At 40.0% G+C, this 19009-nt stretch overlaps 1 pseudogene; it reads right to left on the bottom strand.

The window, feature by feature from the left end:
- Window positions 1–1342: 1342 nt before the first annotated feature.
- Window positions 1343–13593, bottom strand: LOC100855898 (annotated as a pseudogene).
- Window positions 13594–19009: the final 5416 nt, after the last annotated feature.

Here is a 19009-nt window from a genome sequence, read left to right on the forward strand (position 1 = left end):
TCGTAGCCATGCCCTGCCAACAATTTAGCATCCCTTCAATCATGTTCAAAGAATCCTTTAAACCTTGCCAAAAGACTCATAATTCATAAAGAGCTACATACTTTAAGAAAGCGATCTTTTCAAAGTGAGTCCTTCAGACCTAGAGTGATCTGTAGGGTGTCCCACTCAGTGTTGTTCAGGTGGCCCCTCTATAACTTAATTAAAGCTGCTTCATTTGTTTATTTGTTTTATAGATTAAGTTTTTGAGGCTTTTTTCACAGCGAACAATTTCCATTATATATTTATATATATATTATATATATAATATATATATATATTAAGGTTATCAACATACATATTTAAAGTGGGCTTGAACTCATAACCCTGAGATCAAGACCTGAGCTGAGATCGAGTCGACCATTTAACCAACTGAGCCACCCAGGTACCCCCCAACATAAGTTTTTTGATGAATTCCATTTGGATTGTTGCTCCACCACACAGTCAAAGCATGACATGACAGTCAAGTAAGCAGTTCTTCTCCCCAACATCAAGCTTTCTCTCCAAGACCACTGTTAACTTTAAAAAGAATCTCTCCGGTCCGCTGGCTGGCTCAATCGGTAGACCAAGCAACTCTTAGTCTTGAGGTTGTGAGCTCAAGCAGGACAATGGGTGAAGAAATTAAATATAAATTCTCTAGAAATAAAAAATACATGAAAAGAATCTCTAGGTCCTAAAATTAAGTCTTTGCAGCCCAGCTAATTATTGGCATCAGAACTATGGGGGAACTCATGAAAATTCAAGGGTTAATAACTATTTTGCCACAATTTCATGTCAGCATGCACACCTGGCTGATGCAAGGCCTTAGGTCTAAAGTCTGCCTGGATCAACCAGAGCTGTGCGAGATTTGGAGGTCTGATAGAGCCAAAAGAAATAGTTTTATGAATTCTAGACAGGTACCAATGCCTAGCGCTGTGAGGAACAATGAATACTTGGACTGATGGGAATACTAAAGACATTGCCCTAAGCAGGTGAATACTGTAGAAATGTTTCATGATGCGAAATAGGAGTTGGAGAGTGTATTAGTTTAGTATGCTAGGGCTGCCCTAAAGGAACAACTGAAATTTAATTTCTCACGGGTCTGGGGGCCAGGAGCCAGTAATCAAGGTGCCGCCCAAGTCAATTTTTGGTTAGGTCTTTCTTCCCTGGCTAACAGCTACCTTTCTCACTGTGTCCTCACCTTTTATTTGTGCAGAGCAAGTGAGAGAGAATGAAAACTCTCATGTCTCATCTTCCTTTTATACATATATTTATTTATTTTTGGTTGTCTAATGCTGCTTCATTTAAACTTTTTTCTGTGCGCTTCTTAACCAGCTGGGCATTCCACCACACCATCATCTATGATGTCATGAAGGTGGCGGCCAGCAACACTGCAGCCCACAGATTGGAACCATTAAAGAGACACTGGGGACTACCCAGAGTTCTTTAGCTAAAGAACAGTGCCACATCTGTTGGGCAATGTTTACAATCTCATCAAAAGTGATAATTCCACTGTGCTTAAAGTTTTTCTGCCTCTTTCAGGCTCTTGGTGGTTCCTTGAGGGCTTTGGTCATCAGCACAGAGGCGGAAGGTACCATTTCAACCTGGATCTGTCTGTCCCGAATGGTCAGTTTCACTGTAATCCTGAGATGCTTCCAATCTTTGGTTGCCTTAGTGATGGCACTGCCAACCATTTTTACAGACAGGTCCAGGAGGCTAATCTTTGGGGCCAGGGCAGACATGACACCAATTTCCACACCTGTGCACCTCAAGTGTGCCACTTTGACCTCCTTGAGATCCAACCTAGGTGGCATGTCGGAGGCAGCAGGTATAGGATGAACCTGGATTCAGGACAATGGAAAACAGGTCAATCCCATGTTAAATTTGTACTCTTCACTGAACTTGTCCATGGACATGAGTCTGGAGACAAGACACAAAGTGTAAGTAGAATTGTGAGATGAGATAAAATGATCTCTGCTCTAGACCTCTCCTTCTCAAGACTGTCATGATGCTGGCCACTTTCCCCTCCTATCTACCCTAAATCTCCAACATCAGGGTGAATGTTGAGATGAAATAAAGAATGAAATAAAGAAATTCATCAGAATGAAATAAAGAAAAAATACTAGGATATTCCTGGTTAAGTGAATAAGTAAATACACACTGCCAGCGAAGAGAAATATCACTCCAAGAGAAATATCACTCCCTACTATTTATCTTTAGGATTGCACTATTAAAAGATTACCACATATTAATTCCTCAAATTAACTAGTTGTCATTTTAGCAAAGTATAGATTCTGGTCTTGGGAATTTAAGAACCAAGCTGGCATTTTCAAGGAGGGTTAGGAAGCATGAGAGTAACAAATACTTACATGAGTAAGAGGGAAGATCCTATGTCCAAACCCAAGGACATTGAACTTGGGAAGGCCAAAGGAGGAAAGGCCTGGCTATCACGTAAAAAGGGGGAAGCAGCAAGAGTGCTATGGGAACCCAGTGAGAGGAGAGGTACAAAAACAAACCACCTGTATCACCATTTAGCTCAAGGAACATTCTAGAAGTTTAACCAGAGACTGAGTTAGAGCACTCAGACCTCCAAACCAAAATGACCACTGGGACCAGAGTGAGGTAGCAAAAGTCAACATCTCCAAGAGTGAATACCTAGGAGGTACTCCATACATATTTGCTAAATTAAACTGAACTTTGGGCTCACCTTCCCTATATGTTTGATTTATATACTTCGTGGCATTCACCCTTACTTCCTATTACTTGGTTGTCTGTTGCAACCTAACAGTCCACCTGTTAATTACCTTGTCTGCATGCCTCATATATCTCAAAAGTAAAGATAAATACAGATAAAACATACATCAAAAATCAGGAGACTTTTTTTTAAATCATAGCATACATTTATCCCAAGCACTGCTGGCTTCATTTTCCCTCTGAGATGTGACGAAGAACAACAATAAAACCTGCCTTCCTGTAACACCTTTACATTAGTCAGGGTTTTTCGTTATTTCTCCTAGACCATTTGCTGTGAACACAATTTCAAAACACAGAGGGGTACCGAATCGGAGAACCCTTATTTCACCACCTCCTGCCTGAGAGAGGTGGGAGTGTAGAAAATAGAAAGAACCTGTCATTCACAGCTTCAAGCAGTTGGAATATCTTTGGGACTGGAGCTGACCCAGAACAAAACCCACAAAGCCTTCTTGATGATCCCTCGTGTTCCTCTATCTAAGCCAACAGACAAAGCCCTGCATCCCAATTCCCCAGCTTCTCACCGTGCCAAAGTAATTTCAACACCGAAACCCACCCAGCCCTAGAGAGTAAGAAACAGCACATGCACTTGCGGCTGTTTGATTACAGATCAAGTGCTCCAACTCACAAAGCCTCTCCCCTCTAGAAAGCTCAGTGTCCCGTAGGTCGCGTGTGCCTTTGATTAGCTACCCTCCGAAAAGCCCGAGATTGCCTCTTTTGCTTCATCAACAGCTAGAGGAACTGGGTGAGGAATTTCGACCCGGTGGTCGTAGCACACCACCTCAAACACTTGAGGAGAGCTTAACAAGTGACCGCTGTATACTCAGACCGTGCTAGTGAAATAAAAGCACAGATTGGTTGTGGAGACATTTATAAACATAGTCAAGTATATGATTATCAATATATGTTATATATAAGGAGGCTGCTCCTTCTATACGTGGTTTGTCATCGGCAGTGTGAATAACAAAAGCAGAACCTGATATTTCAGCGACAATTTTTCAGAAGGCTTTGTATTTTAGCGCAGTTTTCACTTACCAATATGCGTTTAAGGTTGCTGCACATCAGTTCATGAAATTAGAGTCCACTTTTTTTTAGGATTTTATTTATTTACACAAGAGAGACACGAAGAGGCAGAGACACAGGCAGAGGGAGAAGCAGGCTCCATGCAGGAAGCCCGATGCGGGACTTGATCCCAGGACCCCGGGATCATGCCCTGAGCCCAAGGCAGAGGCTCAACCACTGAGCCACTCAGGCATCCCTAGAGTCTACTTCTTTTATCACTAAATAATATGCCATTTTATGGATATACCACAGTTTAACCATTCACCTACTGCAGGATGTCTTGGTTGCTTCCAAGCTTTGTCAGTTATGAATAAAGCTGCTATAAACATCTGTGGGCAAAATTTTGTGTACATCTCAGTTTTTGCCTCCTTTGGGTAAATGTCCAAGAGTCCACTTGCTGAATTTTACAGTAAGACATGTTTCATTCATGTTGTAGGAAACTGCCAATCTGGAACTACAGTGGCTATACCATTTCACATTTCCTCCAGCACCGAAGGAGAGTTCCCCTTTCTTGACATTTTCACCAGCATACAGTGTTGTCAACATTTCAAATCTCAGCCATTCTAATAGGGGCGTGCTGGTATCTTGTTGTTTTAATTTACAATTCCCTGCTGTCATATCTTCTTGGCCATCTTTTCATTTGCTTGTCATATGCATACCTTCTTTGGTGAGGTGACCGTGCAGATCTTTTGCCCATTTTTTAATGGGGTTGTTTTCTTATGGTTGAGTTTGAAGAGATTGGGGATATCTGCCAGATATCCGGCAGATAAAGGATAGATGCCGATCCTTTAGCAGATATATGTTTAGAAAAGATTTTCTCTCAATCTCTACCTTTTTTCATTCTCCTAATACTATCTTTAGCAGAGAAAAAGTCTTCAGTTTTAATAAAGTCTAACTTTTCAATGGTTTCTTCATGAATCATGCTTTGGCAATTTTATCTAGAAAATCATCATAAAACCGAACGTCACCTGGATTTGCCCCTATATTATCTTCTAGGCCTTTTCTACTTTTGCATTTTACATTGAAGTCTGATTCATTATGAGGGTTTTTCCTGTAGATGTAAAGTTTGTGACTATATTTTGTTTTTATTCTTTACATGTAGATATCCAGTTGCTCAAGCACCATTGTTCAAAAGACTATCCTTCTGCATTGAATTGCCTTTGCTCCTTTCTCAAAGACCAGTGGACTCTATTTGTATAGATCTGTTCCTGGGCTCTCTAACCTGTACCATTTATCTATTTGTATATTCTGTCATTAATACCACACAGTCTTGAGGTCTGTAGCTTTACAGTAAGTCTTAAAGTAGAGTAGTGTCAGTTCTCCAACTTTGTTCTCTTCTGTATTGCATTGGCTATTCTGAGTCTTTTGCCTTTCCATATAAATTTCAGAATCCCTTGGTCTAGATACCCAAAATAACTTGCAGAAATTTTAGTTGTGGGGGGGGCAGCCCGGGTGGCTCAGCGTTTTAGCACCTGCCTTCAGCCCAGGGTGTGATCCTGAAGACCTAGGATCGAGTCCCATGTCAGGCTTCCTGCATGGAGCCTGCTTCTTCCTCTGCCTGTGTCTCTGCCTCTCTCTCTCTTCTCTCTCTCTCTCTCTCATGAATAAATAAATAAAATCTTTACATAAAATTTTGGTGGGGATTGCCTTAGAAAGTTAGAAAGAACTGACCTCTTGACAAGATTGAGTCTACCTATCTATATAGGAGTATGAAATGTCTCTCCATTTCTTTAAAACTTTGATATTATTCATCAGAATTCTGTCATTTTCCACAAATAAATCTTCTCTATAATTTGTTACATTTATAAGTAATGATTTCATTCTTGGTGCAAATGTAAAAGGCATCCTATTTTAATTTTAAATTCCAGTTGCTCATTGCTAGTATACGGGAAAGCAATGGACTTTTGTATTAACCTTTCATCCAAGAACCATGCTATAATTAATTATTACCTTCAGGAGTATTTTAGAATTTTTACAAAGACACTCATGTTATCTACAAATAAAGACATACTTATTTCTCCCTTTTCAATATTTCTTTTTTTTTTCTTGACGTATTAAGTAGCTAGGCCTTCCAGTACAATGTTGAAAAGGAGTGGTAAGCAGGGACATCCCTGTATTATTCCTAATTATAGAAAGAAAGTATCTAGTTTCTCACCATTAGGTAGGATGTCAGCTGTAGACTTTCTAGATGATCTTTACCACTTTGTAGAAGTTCTCCTCTATTCCTAGAGTTTGCTGAGAATATTATCATAAATGGATGTTGGATTTGGCAACTGCTATTTTCTACATCTACTTATATGATAACATGATTTTTCTTCATTAGCCTACTGATATGATGGATTACATTAATTGTCAGCAACAATTTTGAAACCTAATGTCCCATAATATTATAATATTGATAAAAACATAGTATATCATTAGGATGGAATATTAGGCAGATATTAGTCAGGTTTTCAAAAATATTTACTAACCTGAGAAAATGCTAACATAATAAAAATGGAAGGAGCAAGCAGATGCCCAGAAAACCCTAAATAACAAACAAGAGGGCAAAGAGACAAAAACAGCAGATCCCCTAGCTCAAAATTTTTCCATTCCCAGAGCTGGGCAGAGCAGGGCTGAGTAAATGCTACATACCATCTTTACCATCATCTGATTCAGTCAACCAACAAGAAAAAATTAATATGAAATTCCAGCAATAAGATATAAAAGACTAGAGCTAAAGACTTTTCTGCCCCTGCTTTTGCTCATTGACCAGATAACTCGAACTACCTGCATTATCAATGTAGCACAGACCTGGGGATTTTATTACTTGTACTTAAACACCTCTTTTTGGAAATGGCCAGCTTGTTTTTTTAAGTCTGTTTTTCCTCAATACATCTTTAAAGATTTTTAAAATCTCAAGTTGAGCAGATAGGAAAAACTTTTAAGAACCTCATTTTTAATTTATAATAAAAGCTTACAACTTTATTTTTTTTTCAAAAATGTAAACAAATACAAAGCATGTGTTAATAAAGATCTTAAATGGGGCACCTGGGTGGCTCAGTCAGTTAAGTGTCTGCCTTTGGCTCAGGTCATGATCCTATGGTCCTGAGATCAAGCCCCACATAGGTCTCCCTGCTCAGTGGGGAGCTTGCTTCTTCCTCTCCCTCTATGCCCTAGACCCTGCTCATGTTCTTCCAAATAAATAAAATCTTTAAAAAAAGGTCTTAAATAATTTTTTAAAAACTGGAAGAGTGGGATACAATATTCTGGGTGTGTATATGATACATACAACACTACATATTATATATATACACATATTTACATCAACAGAAAACCACAAAATTTTTAAAACATGGCACTTATATTGAAACAATGATCCCTTTTGCAGTCTAAGAACTAAAACAAGAAGGAAGAACATTGCTTTGCCCAAGCTCAGCTGGAGATATATGTGTATTGAAGGAATCAAATATTCTGCTGCTTGGTGAATGTCCATGAACAATGAAAGCAATGGGAGTATTGACTTCAGGATTACAATAAATTTTCACAAGCAGGAAAATTTGCAAATATGAAATCCATGAATAATAATAATAATCAACTATGTATAAATGTATGCATATATAGAATAATGATTATACATTGTATAATACTGAAAGAAGACAGATAAAATTGATAATGTTTGATACATGTGATGTTAATTTCTATTACTTTTTTATTCAAATTTTACGTGAAAAGCTGTTCATTGCAAAATTAATTACAATGGTGACAAATTTTCTAACCCTAAATATTATTGAAGAATAGTTTATTATGAGACTTCTACAATATAAAAAGTATGCATTTTTAAAGATTATACTGAAGAATTTTTGATAATATGCAAAATTTTTATAATATAGTATCAAATGAAAAAGTATAATCTCTGTAACACTTGGCTGGTTCAGTCAGTGTAGCATGTGACTCTTGATCTTCGGGTTGTGAGGTCAAGCCCCACTGTGGGTGAAGAGATTCCTTAAAAATAAAATCTTCAAAAGGAAATAGTACAATCTCAAACCCTATACATAATAGAATCTCAGCTCTATCAAGAAATGGCTATCAGAACATAGGTCAAAATGTTAGCAATATTTCTCTCTGATGGGTTGGAATTATGAACAATTGTTACCCTTTTCCCTGAACACTTATGCATTTTCTAAAGGCTTCAAATGAGTGCCACATAGCCTTCTTACGAATAGAAAAAAAAATGTTTAGTGTGTCTAGTAACTAATTAAAATCTCAGAGATCGGGACACCTGGGCAGGCTCAGTGGTTGAGTGTCTGCCTTTGGCTCAGATTGTGATCCTGGGGTCCTGCAATCAAGTCCCTCATTGGGCTCCCAGCAAGGGAGGCTGCTTCTCCCTCTGCCGATGTCTCTGCCTCTCTCTGTGTCTCTCATGAATAAATAAATCTTTGGAAAAAATAAAAAAATAAATAAATCCCAGAGATCTAAGACATTTTTCTGGAGTATGAGATGACCTCATAAATTCTAAATCCCTTCCCAAGAAAGACATCCAGATTTGGGAATATTTCGGATTTGATTTTCTCTGTATTTCTGTTATTTCTATAATGAACTAGGAGTGCTTCTGTGATAAACCAAAATCAATAAAAAGCAAACTTCACTGGGAAGTGATACTTAAAATGTTAACATTATGCAGACATATATTTAACATAAACTAATACATACACAGCCATTTCAAAGCAACATAAATTGGAGGAAAAGATCCGTATCTATGGAAGACAGTAGAGCAAAGTAGAGAAAAACATATGTGAGTACAGGTCACACTCAAAGATGAGTAGAAGCTGATGGTAAATATTTGCTTCCTTAAGCTACAATACTGCAGCATGTTAACATCCTAAGATTCCTTACAAATACATATTGGTTTTGAAAGTGTGTATACATTTTATTGAAGCACACTGTATATTTGGGTCTGCTTAAAAGCTTGTTTGTAGGTCTATTAAATTACAAAACACATCAAAGAAACCACTGCTTCCAAACAGATATGCAAACTTTCGTCAAGGCAAAACTCTTCCTTTACCTAGGGGCATGCTACCTTTAAGACTGCATTTTGTCCCAACAGGATCATTTTTTCATTAAGCCTCTTTTGCTTATGCCCTAGAGCCTTTCTTCTGAGTCCGCACATGAGATTCAAACAGAGAATAAAGACCAGAAATTTTCCTGGAACCTCTTGGGTTTCTAGAATCTGACAGCAAGAAGCAAGTAACATGATCTATGCAGCCTACCTTCTGTTGTTAGGAGAGCATATGCCATAAAAACATTTCAAAAAAAAAACATTTCAAAACAATTTTTAAGGTGTAAAAAAGATTGAAAAATCAAATTATTAAGTGAAATAACATCAACATGTAACTGGGGCTTGTACCATTGGCAGCTGTCGCATATTCTGACAATATACCTTCACAGGAGCTATCAAATGTGCTCTTCCTTTCTGTGTCATCTCTTGTTTATAAAGAAGTGTGATTATAAAGTAATATGACTATTTTAATCTAATATATCATACACCCGTTTCCTCATAATGAGCATCTTTCTCTTCAAAGGAATCACTTTGAAGGTGCCACATATTTCATTGCTCAAAACCTGCTTGAAACACCATTTAGAGAGTACCTTCTGACACAGGAGAAAGGCCATCTCAACATTTTACAGTCCTCTCCGTTTTCTGACTCCAGTTAGATGACAAGACATGGTTTTGAAATCTTTCCATATATCTCAGGCAAATTATCCCCTTGCATGATAACGCTTGACCCCTATTAAGAATATTTTTAAACTACAAGCATAAAATTGTTATGTTGTATCAGTATTTTCAGATACAGGTGGAGCTCAATATGTGGTTAAATTTTTTAAATGATTTCTAGGGGCACCTGGGTGGCTCAGTGGTTGAGCATCTGCCTTCGGCTCAGGGCATGATCCCAGGGTCCTGGGATTGAGTCCCACATCGGACTCCCCACAGGGAGCCTGCTTCTCCCTCTGCCTATGTCTCTGCCTCTCTCTGTGTCTGTCATGAATAAATAAACTTTTTAAACTAAATAAATAAAAATGATTTCTGAAATGACATGTATGAGTTTTATATTTTTTGGAACATTTTAATCAACAGATGTTTATTGAGCATTTACCATGTGCAGCACACAAGAAACAAAGTCTCTGTTATTATAGAGTTTATGGTCTCTTTGAGGAGACAGACAACAAGCAAATACAAAACACATATATGGTATGATGTCAGGTAAGGATAAATGTTCCTCAAACAAAAATTGAGGAGAACCTGGGTGACTCAGTCAGTTAAGCATCTGCCTTTGGCTCAGGTCATGATCGTGGGGTCCTGGGATTGAGGTCCGCGTTGGGTGGAGAGCTCAGTGGAGAGCCTGCTTCTCTCTGTGCCTGGCATTCCTCCTGCTTGTGTACTCTCTACCTCTGATAAATAAATAAAAATATTTTTAAAAAGAAAAAAATTGAGTAAGGGAACAGACAGTATCAAGAGAGGGTGCTATTTTACATACAAGAGTGGGTGACACAGATACCGCAAAGAGGTAAAAGAGCAATTCAAGTGAATATCTAAGTGTCGAGTATTCCTAAGAGAGAGAACAAGCCAAAGTCTTTGAGGCAGGATCATGCCTGTGTTGTTTGAGGAACAGAAAAGGAGTCGGGCTAAAATGGAGAAAGCAGGGATGCCTGGGTGGCTCAGCGGTTTAGAGCCTGCCTTCCCGCCCAGGGCGTGATCCTGGAGTCCTGGGATAAAGTCCCACATCAGGCTTCCTGCACAGAGCCTGCTTCTCCCTCTGCCTCTCTGTGTCTCTCTCACGAATAAATAAATAAATAGTCTTTAAAAAATGGGGAAAGCAAAAGGAAGAGTGACAACAGCCATGACAACAGAGGGAGTCAGAAGCCAAGAAGGGATTGTAGGCCATGGAAAGGGTGGTGGACTTCTTCAAAGCATGATCAGAAGCCACTGGACACTTTTAAGTAATGGAATGACATGATCTGATGAATGTTTAAAAAGGATCGCTCTGAATGTTGAGTGATGAATAGATTGTACACGATCTAGGAGGTTATTGGTATTCTCCAAGGCAAGAGATAATTTGGACAAGGGTATCATATATTTTTATACCATAAATATTGATCTGCATGGGTTTTTTAAAGATTTTATTTATGCATTAGACACACAGAGAGAGGCAGAGACATAGGCAGAGGGAGAAGCAGGCTCCATGCAGGGAGCCTGATGTGGGACTCGATCCCGGGACTCCAGGATCACACCCTGGGCTGAAGGCAGGTGTTAAACCACTGAGCCACCCAGGGATCCCCAACCCTCTCAGTTCTTAGCCAAGTCACAAATTCCTTGGATGACCAATTGTTCCAAAATAGGAAAAAATTTAATTTGCTTAACCTACCCTCATGTTAGTATGATCCTTTAGCCCTTGAAGGCATTCAAGAGACCTTCCTCATCTATAAGGCTAATAATGGGAGTAGATCTTAAGTTTTCAAGAGCGATCATGAATGGCAATAATTTCAGGTTTTCACATGCATAGCGTAGTCACCAGCAACCTTTCCTCAGTATGTCATGGAACACTAACCCAAGCCACCATCACCTAGAAGCTCCTATCCTGAAATCCTGACTCTAAGTTCCAGTGATAACAAGGGCCTCCCTTATCTTACTCATCTTTAGATCCACAGTATGTCCAAAGTCGAGTTCATGGTAGGTGTTCTGTAAGTATATGTTTAAAAGGAGGGATAAATGAATGAACCTAATATCAGAAGACATTCTGCATGGTGACATTAAGACAACCTTACACCTCTATTACTCTCTCATGGACTTGTATATATCCTGCACATGCAACTTCCAATCATCTGCCTAAACCTCTTGCTTAAATTCTGTACTTGGCAAACAACCTGCAGAAATGCCAACAAATCCAACCAAATAATTTTTAAGTTCTTCCTACCATTTTATACACATTCAAATTCATCATCTTGAGCCAATCCTGTGTCTAACAGTCTCTCAGGGCTGACCCAAGTAATCACTGCCCTTCTAGAAATATATGGTTGATTTTTCCCTTCCATTTGCATGGTGTAGCATTTTCTACTTGCAACATGTAACTGAAAACAAGGCTGTATAATAGGAACTAATGGGCCATTTTTCAAATTCTAATATTATCCAAAATCCACTGACTGGATAACACATCAGAGGCCAGGTCCTAGCCCCAGCACTATCATTATATAAGCACTTTGACCTCAGATTAGTCATTTACCCTCTCTGTGCTATCATTTCCCAATTTGTAAGATGCATTGATAGAGTCAGGGCTCTCTGAAGTCCCTCTAGGCTTTAAGGCCATGTGAGGTCCAGGAGGACAGGGACCCATGGCCTGACAAATCATGGACACTCCAAAGCACTTTTTGAATGAAGGAACAAAGGAGCTCTAAATACAACCAAAACTCTAGACAATTTGTCTTCCCACAAAGTAGAAAGGGCCTTAGTGAGTGAAATGGGAGAAAGAGTCTGAATACGTTGAAAACTGAAATGCAAGCCCTTATAGTTAAGAAGGAATTTCTATGGGGACTCAAATGCTGTCTATCAAAATTCAGTAACATTCGCAACATATGACAGCTAGCTCTCTGACTGCGACGTGTAATGAATTAAGGAGAGAAGTCTTCCCTAATGCATGTGGGATAAACTTTTGCCACATGATTGGGATGAACATATCTTGAGTAAAATCGGGCACTTCCTTGGTCATATTTAGTTAACACTTTCAGACCTGGGAGTACCATAATTCATAGGAATAATATTTTATTTAACCCAATTAAATGTCCTTTCTTTTTTTTTAAGATTTTATTTATTTATGCATCACACACACACACACACACACACACACACACACACAGAGAGACAGAGACACAGGCAGAGGGAGAAGCAGGCTCCATGCATGGAATCCGACTTGGGAGTCAATCCCAGTTCTCCAGGATCACACCCCCGGCTGAAGGCAGCGCTAAACCGCTGGGCCACCAGGGCTGCCCTAAATGTCCTTTCAGATGCCTCTATTCCTGTAGAATATTTTTTAAAAGATTTTATTTATTTGAGAGAGAGCAAGCACAAGCAAGGAGAGGCAGGAAGAGCAGAGGGAGAGGGAGAAGCAGCCCCCTGCTGAGCAGAGGATCCGAAATGGGGCTCAATCCCAGGACCTTGAGACCATGACCTGAGCCAAAGGCGACGCTCTACTGACTGAGCCACCCAGGCACCCCATCCGGTGGAATATCTCAATCAACTTTCAGTCTTTTCAGACTTTTGGACAGTCTTTGCAGTGTTCTACAGTCAAACCATTTATTCAAGCTTTGCTTTCCTCCTGTCAAACAATTCAATCAACAACCATAAGCATTTTGATTAACAGTAAGGATAAAAACCAAAACTATGACAACTACAATTTGTGGAATATTTACCACATGCAATTGTGAGCACATTAAATACGTTATCTTCTTTAACATTCATGATGATCTTATGAATTAGTTATTGCTGTCACCATTCTACAGATGGGCAAGTTCAAGGAGGTTAAAGAAAAGAGAGCCAGTCACTCCCAAACAGTGCTTTTGCACTAACAGAGAAGACGGTGAAACAGGCAGTAAGAGGGTGAGTGACTGCTGCAATGGTGAACACATCGTAGGCAATCACAGAGAAGACATCTCTGAAATGGAAAGTCAACACCACAACTCACCCTTTGGTGGAATAACCTGACCTCCATTTTGTACATGCATCAGGGTCGTCATCGTCATTCAGGCCCGAGTCATTGAATTAAACTGGTCACGCAGGCACAAATGGATTTTCCTAAGCTATAATTTTCACTGGATAATAAATAGTTGCCTGGCCCTCCAGATGACACTGAACCCTGGTTCTCTTGCTAGACAGTTCCTGCAACATACAATTAATGAAATGGAGGCTTTGGTCACACTTTCCTTTCTTTGAAAACCTCCATAACTGAAATCTACATAACACCCATGAAATATGGATGTAAAATGAACACATTCTCTAAATTCTCAAACTAAATTTCATAAATGTTGGCAAGAGCATGAAAGACCTCAACAAGACAAGGGCAATATAGAGAGATGATGCTCTTTGGTGATATGTTAGGAACTCACTTGAACATGCAATGGATGTCAGGTGTTAACGTGCTTCCAAAGCACGATCTTACTGAATCCTCACACTGAAGAATGAATGTTGCCATTTTGCAGATGAGAATGCTGATGCTTGGAAAGGAGATCCTTACGCAGGAATCTGAGCCCAAATGGATGGAATAGGGAACCTAGACTCTTAACCACTCAAGACACTGGCAAGCACTTAATTTGGGGCCTTAGTAACTTGCTGAGGATCATAAACATCCTAACAGTTACAATTTGTCCACAAAGACAACTAGACATATAATTAAAAACCAGCTCTAAGACTCAGGAAAAGGCTAATGTTAATTTCTCTTTCATTTTGGTTTTGCCTCTTCCCCCAGTAATCCTCATCACATCATTCCTGGACTTGGCTCTGGGATCCATGCTCTTTTCCCAAGACACTTGTCCTCTAGGATTTTCCACTTTCCAGGGATGTCACTGTGATCCAACCCCACCACCATTTATGTAAATAAGGCTACAGATCCCTAATAAAACACAAAATTGCTCTCTAGAAGGAAATTAACAAATCAGAGGGGAAGTATCCCGAAATACTGGCACAACCATTTCTCTCTGACTAGGTCTTCCATTACAGAATGAGTTCTTCACTCTGCCATTGCTATGGATAGTTTATGAGGAATCAAATACAACTGTTTGCATTTATGAGAGTCTGCATCTGAGGAGAGGGAAGAGTAAAGGACATTGCTTGTTTATCACATGCAAAAAGGAGTCCCTGACAAAGACGAAAGGATCTTTTCAAATGAATGAATCTTTTCTAGAAATCTAAAGAATTCTTGTCATCACCCAACTAGCTTCTCTTCTTCGATCTCAACTACTACTCTGGTCCAACTCCAAAGGCACTCTCTCACCCACAGCCTTCGAAAAGCCCTCTTTCCTGACTCTTGTCCTGTCTGTGTCACTGAATTTGCTGGTAATTCCCAGGGACAAGCTCTGTCTGTGGTAATCAAAGGAATGAAGGAAAGTGACTGAATTCACAATTCTCCAGCCCCACGTGGCATGCCAGCTGCAGTCTGGGCAGACCTATTACAGTAAAAGCTGCGTTATCTGGCACTACCGCAACAGGAAAGAAGTGGAAACCACCATTTCTAAAATGCCCTAATACAAATCTCCAATCCAGTAACTGAAATTGATGCCATTGAAATTCAACTGCATTGACACAACACTTTGAAAGAGACCTGATCAAAATGCAAAGCTAAAAGTTGCCTCTGATGAGCAGCATAAACCTGGTGGGCAGAATAAAATCTAACCCTCAAAATTTAGGCAAATTGAAACAAAACAAAAAAGACTAGAGAACATAGAAAAGAGGTAGTTTCAAAACCTTGAAAACCTTGCATTGATTAAGAGGACTATGTAATAATGTAGAAACATGTGTGACACATTGCTAAGGAACAAAATAGAACATACAAACTGTATGATCCCATCTGCAAAACACTGTATGTTATCTGCATAACAGAATATGAGTAAATTTGTCCTTGATTTTAAGCTGCTAGGACTCAATGATTTTTCCCCCTTTTCAAATTTATTTATCATTAGTATAGTATGTTTGTTAAAGGAAGAAAGAGAGCATAATTCCCAGCTTAAAAAAAGAAGTATTAAAAGTGCTCAGTGACGTCATCAAGCTCAGAGAAACAGATTATAAAAAAGCTGAAGCTGCTGCTAAATCAGTGTATTGAGAGACTAAATCTATTTTCTTCCAATCAAAACTGTTGCACTTAAAATACTGAAAGGACAGAAAAGGAGGAGGAGGAGGAGGAGGTCACAAAGTCCTGGTGATATTTAACTCAATTAACAAAGTTTATGGGACTGGAGGTGCACCCTAAGCTCCATGAAATGACAGAGAAGTAGTTTTACTTATTTGTCAGCTCACCCCTACCCCAACCCCAGAATCCAACTTGGGTGTCTCCTGCCCTTCAGATGCCCCTTCCAGGGCAGTGTTGCTCTTGCCATTCAATCCCTGTGCCTCTTGAAACTTGCTTATGCTCCCCAGCATGAACTTGCTACTTGCCATGTGACAAATTTTTTTGTAAATTCCAGGAGCAATGAACTGGATTGTTTTCTTAATGTAGCGACAACCACATCCCCACCCTCATTCTCCAAATTCATTAAGCTTCCAGCTCAGTGCTGGGCACAGTGGGAATTGTGGTTGGTCATTAAAGCTCAATACCCATGTCTGCTTTATTTACCCTTAGGCTCTATGTCCATAATTCAGGTCCAGGACCAGGACTTTAATGCTTGCCTGGGCTTATTTCTGGTCAAGGCTCCTCATAGGCATGAGAAAGGCCCTTGAGATTGCTATTTCCTTATGGTTTTTCACACAGGAAATACAACTATTACAATTTATTACGAGCAAACTCCAGTAAATGTACCAAGCCATAACTTCAGAGCAACATTTCAAGAATTATAAATCTTAAGGGGCACCTGGGTGGCTCAGTTGATTAAGGGTCTGCCTTTAGCTCAGGTCATCATCAGGGTCCTGGGATGGAGTCCCATATTGAGCTCCTGGCTCAGTGCTAAGAGCCTGCTTTCCCTCTCCTTATGCCACTCCCCCTGCTTGTGCTCTCTCTCAAATAAATAGATAAAACCTGGGATCCCTGGGTGGCTCAGTAGTCAGGCATCTGCCTTTGGCTTAGGGTGTGATCCTGAGTTCTGGGATTGAGTCCCACATCGGGCACCCTACGAGGAGCCTGCTTTTCCCTCTGCCTGGGCCAATCTCTCTCTCTCTCTCTCTCTCTCTCTCTCTCTCTCTCTCTCTCCCCCTCCCTCCCTCTCCCTCTCTCTTATGAATAAATAAAATATTAAATAAATAAATAAATAAAATCTTTTTAAAAATACAAATGTTTAATCAAGTTCCTGATGGATACCAGACATTAGTAAAATTAGTAAAACAATTATTCCTAAATCTTAGGCAATTGAAATTCATTTGATACCTGTGAGCCCCAGCTACCTCCCATGTAAGAACTGAATTCTCTCTCCTGCCCCAAAAGTACATGGAACCAAAGGGTCTCAGGTACCTCACTAGTCCTGAAGCATAAGATGCAGCATGACTAGGTTTGAAAATCCTTCTCACTCACTTGGATGACTGCAATATACTTCCATTGCTTTTCCTGCCATCTATACCCTCCAGGTCTTCTTCCAAACTGCTCTGAAGTTGTTTTCCTAAAGTACACCTAGTTCTGTCTCTCTCCTATCTAAAACCCCTAATGGCCCCTATAGCCAGCTACATTTGGATAGAATAAAACCCAAACCCTGAGGGCACCTGGGTGACTCAGTCCATTAAGTGTTAGCCTTCGGCTCAGGTCACGATCTCAGGGTCCTGGGATAGAGCCCCACATTGGGGGGTCCCTACTCAGCGGGGAGTGTGCTTCTCCTTCTCCCTTTGCTTCTGCCTCTCCCCGGCTTGTTCTCCCTCTCCCCCAAACATATAAATAAAATCTTTATAAAAAGTCCAAGTTCCACAGCTAGGCAACTACATATCCCAGGTATGAATGTTATAGTCTCCATTCTCGGGTCTGAAAAACGCAAGATTGTTGTTTTATATATAGCACAGCCGAATCACTATGTTGAGAGCACATTTCACCAGAAAGCAAAAAACTCAATTCAACCAATTTCACGTCAGTTCAATTCCATATGGATTTTCTCAGCCATTTTAGGTTTCAACTCAATTCAAGATTTTCCACGTCTCTGTGTTCCTCCACTTTGTACTAGGATCCATCTTATTTCAAGGAGCTCACTTATCTTCATGACATGAGAGCCACACAGGTCATGTGGTACATGGTCCATAGCCATCCTCTACCAAACGCTTGGTAGACTATCCTAATCGAGCTCTCGAATGTCATTCCCTTTCCATGCTAGCTTCTTCTAACTTAGACATCTGCCCATCTGGCCTCAGGGCTTGTACCTTCCGCTTATTTCCACCCTGGTGTCCCCTCTCACAATGATTGACAGGCCCCTCCAGGTCTGCAGGCTCTCAGTGGCTTTCAGGAAAACTTCCAACTTCTTCCCAGCCAGGTCCTATTTTTAAAACATTTGCTATGCATTCTGAACCATTTCTTCAATGTCTGTCTCCCTAGTAGGAGAATAGGGATATGGGAAAGGATCGTGCTTTTTTCATTTACTGATACATTCTTTTGTGCCTTGCTCTAAAGAATGGTTGCTGAATGAATGAATAAAAGTTGCTTCACAGCCTGGCTTACTCTAATCCTTCTGGCTGCTTCTACACACCTATTCACAGGCAAACACAAAGCAAACACAAGGTGCTATGGAATTATTAAGCCTCAGCTTAACAGGGAACACTAGCTTAATAGGAGTTTATTAGGGCAGATCTCTCTGCAGAAATACTGTTTAAGTCCTGGGACCAGGACACAAAGGTGCTAACCCCATCTATGCCATCTCCCTTCCAAATGTAGGTGCATGAATGGTAATTCATAAGTAATAACGGACACTCCACAGAAGTGATTTTAAATTGTCTTTAAAGGCAGGGCACTTGGCTGGCTCAGTCAGTAGAGCATGCGACTCTTGACCTTGGGGTTATAAGTTCAAGCCCCACATTGGGTGTAGAGATCACGTAAAAATGAAATCTTTTAAAAAATGTCTTTGAAGTCCTAGGAGACTTTGGAAGTGTCTCAGGGGAAGGTATGAGAAATGAAAGAAGCCTAAGGCAACAGAGTCTAGGGTTGTGGTAGGCAGAATAATGGCCCCCCAAAACGTCTACATCTAAATTCTCAGAACCCATAAATAAGTGTCCTTACATGGCAAAAAGGACTTTGCAGCTATAATTTTAAGATTAAGGATCTTGAGAGGAGGAGTTTGTCCTGAATAATCTAGGAGAGCCCAACTGGGCCACATGAGACCTTCAACATGTAGAACCTTCCCCAGCCATGGTCAGAGGAGAGACAAGAAGGGGCAACGTCGCAGGAGAGATGTGCTGTTACTGGCTCTGAAGATCACACAAGGGGGCCATGAACCAAGAAGGTGGGCACTTTCTAAAATCTGGAAAAAAAAAAAAAAACAG

The sequence above is a fragment of the Canis lupus genome, chromosome X (genome assembly GCF_011100685.1).
Source record: "Canis lupus familiaris isolate Mischka breed German Shepherd chromosome X, alternate assembly UU_Cfam_GSD_1.0, whole genome shotgun sequence".
NCBI classification, from domain to species: Eukaryota; Metazoa; Chordata; class Mammalia; order Carnivora; family Canidae; genus Canis; species Canis lupus.